Here is a 7373-nt window from a genome sequence, read left to right on the forward strand (position 1 = left end):
TGTTGAGAGATCACGGGCGTCCGGCCAGGAGTCTGTCAGGCTGACTGACAAGGCAGCATTTACGACGTACTTGCTTCATAAGTACGATGTGAGCGGTATAATGAAATGACTGAGTTCATGATGGTGTAATCTGCATGTTATTATGCATAACAACATTCGTCAGTAGATTGGTTCAAGTCGGTCTAAAAACCAGTCTTGTATGTTTCATTAACTTACACAGTGCCAACTATTAGACTACGTAACAAGCACAGACTGTAAAATCATTCAATTGTAGTCCAAGAATGGAAATGAAGGATCATTTCCCCATGTTACAAATTCGCCTTTCGAAAATAGGTTGCAGTTGATTAATGAAAGGGGCTCGAATATCATTGCACCCTTGGCACGCAGATAACATTTTAAACAGTATTAACCAGACTGTTCCACCAAGCTACAAAAATATATAGATAAGTTTAAACATGAAGGAATAAGAAAGAAATTGTGCTTTTTACTGTATGTTCCTTAGCAAGTTTGTTTTTGTGGTTTACGGTTTTATGGCCCTTTAACTATATCAAAGCAATATCACAGCAGAAGACGCCAGAAAGAGACGAGCGGACGCTTTAAACACTATCTACCAAACCGCCCGTGTTTTCAATGTCTAACCAACGATGAGTGAGTCGTACGTCGCACTTAACAATATTCCAGCTATATGACGGCGGAGCCAGACAATCAAGTGATCAGCATGTTGTATGAGCATCGAACTACGTAAATGGGGTATGAGGACATCTGTCAACCAAGTCAGCGAACCCGATCACCCGGTCCCGTTAATCCCCTCTTACGACAAGCATAGGTTCCTGAAGATTCAAACCCTTAACCAACAGAGCCTGTGACACATTTTGTAATCCTCTCAAAAAAGGGTATTGAAACTATTCATTGATACAGAAATACATAGGAAAAATATAATCGTGGGTGTACCATGACATTAGCTGTGTATGATGTAGGTACAGACAAGAAAGGAAACCAAGAAAGACCACATGTCCATGCAAGGAAAGAATGAACGTATGATATGACGTGATCAATAACAGGTCTTGCCACCAGCATTGGACAAACATCTGTTAATACAGAGTGGCGTGGTCCGAATCAATCTTCCATAGTTCTAGAGAGGTCTTGACCACTTCTTTGGCATCGCCAAGCCCTATCCGGCTAACGTAGCGTTTGGCCAGTGGCATGCCCTTATCCTGATGATGTCCCAGACTTGTCCTCTGGCGGAAAGACCAATATGACTCATAAATGGTTACTGTAGTATGGTAATGTTTCGCTGTTGGAGTCGTATACCTGCAGTTCGTTTACCTGAAAGGTGGGCAAGATTGTTGGGTCTTTGAAGACAAAACGTTTACCGTCATGGCACCAAAGAAAAATAAGAAAAGCATAAGTCATTTAAAAGAATTTATAACGTTTGTTTAAGAGCAATCATTTCATGTAATTTCAATGGTAGGAAAAGATGTCTATTCACAACCAAGATGGCATCAAAGGCAGTACGTATTGCCATTGGCAGCAATTATTGTAGACGAAGTCGCTCTTGCAGAATTCTTCACCACTCTTCCTGCAGTGAGATTGTTAGTTATGGATGTCTGATCGAGGCGTGTTTTGACGTTGACGTATACGGCGGTCTAGTTCATCCCATGGATGTTTTATCGGGTTTAAATCTGGTGATCGAGAAGGCTATGGCAAGACGCTGACGTTAGAATTAGCATGGCGGCTAGCACAACTCGCTCTGCCGGTCCATATTCGGAAGCATGTGATGTACAAGGACTTCGTTCCTGGGCGGATTTGCTGTTAAAGTCCCCCCGACAGTAAGTCCCCCCGACATCTCACCCCACACCATGGCACTTCCCCTTCCAAATCTGTCGACTTGTTGAATGTATTTAGGGGCAAAACGTTCGATCGATTCGAAGTCGATTCTTCACAAAACAGGGATACCTTCCCTGTTTCCATGTTTCTGACCAACCTGGATGTAGCGGTCCTGGTCTGGTGTGGTAACTCTTGATCGCCGTGCATACACTGTAACGTGGTCGCCGAGCATACACTGTAACTCTTGATCGCCGAGCATACACTGTAACTCTTGATCGCCGAGCATACACTGTAACGTGGTCGCCGAGCATACACTGTAACTCTTGATCGCCGAGCATACACTGTAACGTGGTCGCCGAGCATACACTGTAACGTGGTCGCCGAGCATACACTGTAACGTGGTCGCCGAGCATACACTGTAACGTGATCGTCGAGCATACACTGTAACGTGGTCGCCGATCATACACTGTAACGTGGTCGTCGCTCATACACTGTAACGTGGTCGTCGATCATGAACTGTAACGTGGTTGTTGAGCATACATTGTAACATGGTCGCCTAACATAGACAGGTTTTATTCGACTGTACATTAATTTAAGTTCCAGTGGCTTGTCGCAACTGAACAGTTGTTTGGACTGGACTTTGTGTGTGAACTAGCGCGTGACCTCTGCAGTCAGGGATGAAGGAGCATCAATATTTCGCAGTCTATGATTTGCAGACATTGAAAGGGGTACCAACTAACTTGAAAATATTGACGGTCGACCCCGTTTAGGCGTCCCAGGTCAAGATCACAGGTTCGATCAGACACCGTCTCTGCGAAGTCGAGTTCAAACGGTGCATGAAATTACTACACACCAGGTTGCTGTAGAGCGAGTTACGGGCTCAACGATTAGAAATCGTCTACATAAAGCTCACTTCATTGCTAGACGCATTCGCCCGTCAAGCTAAAGACCCGGGTTCGATGACCAACATGGGTACAACCTGTGAAGCCCATTCTGGTGTGCCCCTTCGTAGTATTGCTGGATTAATACGAAACACGACGTAAAACCATACTCGCTTTATGTTCGACAGAACTGCGTTGTATGGCACCTTACTGTCAAATCATCATATTGTCAACAGGCGCCAAGGGTGAGCTTTACATAATGCCACTCTTTGTTGTTTAACATCTGCAATATTCCAACTATATAGTGACTGATCGATATCTCTCAAACACAGTCGTTTCCTGTTGCTCCTTACGGTTTTGAAATAGACATAATACATTGTTAAATCCGAAAGCTTTGATGTCAGTGTCTCACAAAAATATTCGTAAGAGGCGACTAACGGGATCGGGTGGTCAGGCTCACTGACTTGGTTGACCCGTGTCATCGGTTCCCAATTGCGCAGATCGATGCTCATGTTGTTGATCACTGGATTGTCTGGTCCAGACTCTTTACTCTTTACAGACCCCCGCCATACAGCTGGGATATTACTGAGTGTGGCGTAAAACTAAACTCACTCACTCACTCACCCACAAAAATAAGCAGCCCCTCTTTTATTGATACTATCAGATCTGTATAATAATATGATGACTTACTATAAAATCATCATATTGCTAATAGACGCCAATGGTGGGCATTACATAATGGCACTTTATGTTGTATAACACCGCATTCTGCAATATCCCAGCTATTTAGTGGCTGTAAATAACCAAGTGTGGGCCAGAAAATCCACTGATAAACAGCATGAGCATCGATCGACGTAAATGGGAATCTGTGTTAAGTGTCAACAGGTCGACAACCCGGTCCCTTTATTCACCTCTTACAAACATAGGTTGTTGAAAACAAGATCTAAACCAGATCTTCATGCGTGACACCCTTTTTGTTCTATGTGCAAGACCTGGTGGTCGACCGTTTGCCTTTTAGGATTCCAATGCACGTGTTCACCTACATTACTGCTCACTTTCAGGTGTGATTGAGTGAGTTTAGCTCTACGCCGCACTCAGTACTATTCTAGCTATATGGCGTTGGTCTGTAAATAATCGAGTTTTGGCCGGACAAGCCAGTGATCAACAGCATGAGCATCGATCTACACAACTGGGATACGATGACATGTGTCCAAGTCAACGAGCCTGACCACCCGATCCCGGTAGTCGTCTCTTACAAGCATGAATCGCTTAAGACTAGTTCTATTCGAATCTTCACAGGTGACATACTTGTTGTTCCTTGCGCCTTTCGTCTTTCAGGACCTAGCTAAGATAATCATACGTGAATGTCAAAGCATGGCAAATACGACTATCTTAGCGCTAAGAGAGCTTCGAAAGTCTAGGTCAAAGACGCCAACACTGTTCGTCTTGCCTGATTCATCATTGCTCTCCCCCAGTATTTCTAGATACTGATTGATCGATATCTCTGACAGTTATTTGCGGGTACACCTTACGATTTTGAAAAAGATATAATACATTTTCAAATCGGATAGCGTTGATGTGAGTCTGTCACAAAAATAAGCATCCCCCTTTTATCGATACTACCAGATGTGGAGAATAATATTGTGATACGTTTGTAGAGGTGCTAATTATCCATCTGAAACTTGCTCGATTGCTTTAAAGGACAAATATTGCGCAGACTAGACCCTGTTTATCCCAGCACACCCATCCTGCCTGTGAGCCGTTAGAACAAGAACATACATGTGATCATTTTATCCCACCGGGTACTCATTTACTGCTGGGGGAAAAAAGGCATTTTTGTCCCATCTTTGGGACAGGACCGAAGCAGGAGTGAAACTGCCAAACACGGTCAGACATATAACTACTGTCATGGACCAAAGTTACTGAACTGCAACATATGCACTATGCCCAAGACCGCTCACCACCACAACCAATAATAATTCATAGAGACAACATTACCTCTGTAAAGGAGCGGTAGATGTTAAGTCGAATGATTAAACCGCGTGAATGTTGTGGGCCCCAAGTACCTCCAGTGTTACTTATATCGAATATAACGTGGGAATTCTGTTTGACCAGTATTATCTGATACCCTTTAATTTATTTTGTGCAAAATATTCGAGATCGTAAATGCAGTCTCTAACAAGAGGGAAGGTTTAATGGAGATTAACGTCACATCCGGGATTATTAAACGTACCGAGTTACATGAAGGCGTGTGTGTGCGTGCGTGGTAACGTATGCATGTGTCTGCTTGACCTGGACACCGTGTCACAGAGAAATATACACAGTATCTGTAGACCCCCTCTATAACGGTGTAGATTGGCACCGCCTACTGTGTTCACATCAGGTGCCCAATACCTCTACACACTTAGACGGAGGTTCCTTCTGGTTCCTGTGGAATACCTGAGACGATTACAACTGATCAATATTTGTTCTACAGCTCAGCTGGAAACAGTGTGAGTATGTGGCGGAAGCTTATTAAGGCTGATCTTTATGGAGGCGGAGTTAGTGCACAATCTGGTTCCGTGTATGCATTAAGGTATGAAGTGCAGTGGCTTTATGTTCAACGAGGATTTATAGCTATATGTCGCAATTTGTGCACCCTTTAATGTGTTCAATTAAGGTGTGTAGTTTTATGTGAGAAGCTGTTTTGTGGTTGATGCGTGCGAATTGGACGGTGTGAATGGCTATTGTATAGCTAATGTTTGAGAAACTAGTGTACAGCTGATGTATGAGAAGCTATTGTATACCTGATGTATGAGAAGCTATTGTATAGCTGATGTATGAGAAGCTACTGTATAGCTGATGTATGAAAAGCTATTGTATACCTGATGTATGAGAAGCTGTTGTGTAGCTGGTGTATGAGAAGCTGTATACTATATAGCTGATGTATGAGAAGCTATTGTATAGCTGATGTATGAGAAGCTGTATACTATATACATGTAGCTGATGTATGAGAAGCTATTGTATAGCTGATGTATAAGCTGTATACTATATAGCTGATGTATGAGAAGCGATTGTATAGCTGATGTATGAGAAGCTATTGTATAGCTGATGTATGAGAAGCTGTATACTATATAGCTGATGTATGAGAAGCTATTGTATAGCTGATGTATGAGAAGCTATTGTGTAGCTGATGTGTGAGAAGCGATTGTATAGCTGATGTATGAGAAGCTGTATACTATATAGCTGATGTATGAGAAGCTGTATACTATATAGCTGATGTATGAGAAGTTGTATACTATATAGCTGATGTATGAGAAGCTATTGTGTAGCTGATGTATGAGAAGCTATTGTGTAGCTGATGTATGAGAAGCTATTGTGTAGCTGATATATGAGAAGCTATTGTGTAGCTGATGTATGAGAAGCTATTGTGTAGCTGATGTATGAGAAGCTATTGTGTAGCTGATGTATGAGAAGCTATTGTGTAGCTGATATGATTCGTTCATATTGTGTAAGGGGCTATTATGTAGCTGATATGAGTTTTATTTTGTGTAAGAAATTATTGTGTGGCTGATATGAGTAATATTTTGTTTGAGAAGCTATTGTGTTGCTGATGCCTGCTTAATGTTGTGTGAGAAGCTATTGTGTAGCTGATAAATGAATGAATGAATGAATTTCTTTATTTCCTCCAGAATTCACATCCGAAGATTTACAGTATCTCTGATGTTACTCAGAGCAAACACATAATGTTAATATATACAGGAATAGAAATATAAATGCTAATGTCACAAGCTGTGTTAGTGACTATTCAATAATATATGCCAATAACACAAACTGCCGGCTATTGCTGCACAGAAAGGAATTAGTTAAAAAGTAATTGCGTATCTAAAGCTTGTCTCATTTTGTGTGAGAAGCTATTGTGTATCTGATGCTTGTTTTATTTTGTGTGAGAGGCTGTTGTGTAGCTGATATGTGGCTCATTTTTTGTGAGAAGCTGCATTTGTAACTGATGGGTGTGAAATCGTGTCGTGTGTCAGAAGCTGTTGTATAGGAGTGTGTGTGTGAGTCTCTCTCTCTGTGTGTGAGAGAGTTTGTGAGAAACCATTGTGCAGGTTGTGTGACAAGCTATTGTGGAGGTGCTTGTGAGAGGCTATTGTGTAGGTGCTTGTAACAAGCTACTGTGTAGGTAGGTCTGTGAGAAGTTATTACGTAGGTGTGTATGGGAGGCTATTGTGTAGGTGTGTGTGAGAAGCTCTTGTGTAGCTGATATGTGTCATTTATGGAGTGTAATATCAGAAGGATTATGTAAATGAATAGAATGAGAGACACTTGATTTTATAAACAGAGTGAATAACACCTGATATGTGATACATTACTATGAGAAGCACTTACGTGATAAAATGGTGTGACTAACACCTTATAAATGAAAAATTAGAATAAATAAGTCTTGACGTGGCAAAAGCTATTGTTTAGGTGTGTGAGAAGCTATTGTGTAGGTGCTTGCGAGAGGCTATTGTGCAGGTGTGTGAAAAGCTACTTTATAGGTGTGCGGGAGAGGGTATTGTGTAGGCATGTGAGAACAGGTATTGTGTAGGTGCTTGTGAGAAACTATTGTGTAGGTGCGTGCCATAAATTATTGTGTAGGTGTGTGTGAGCAGGTATTGTGTAGGTGCTTGTGAGAAGCTA

The sequence above is a fragment of the Haliotis asinina genome, chromosome 7 (genome assembly GCF_037392515.1).
Source record: "Haliotis asinina isolate JCU_RB_2024 chromosome 7, JCU_Hal_asi_v2, whole genome shotgun sequence".
NCBI classification, from domain to species: Eukaryota; Metazoa; Mollusca; class Gastropoda; order Lepetellida; family Haliotidae; genus Haliotis; species Haliotis asinina.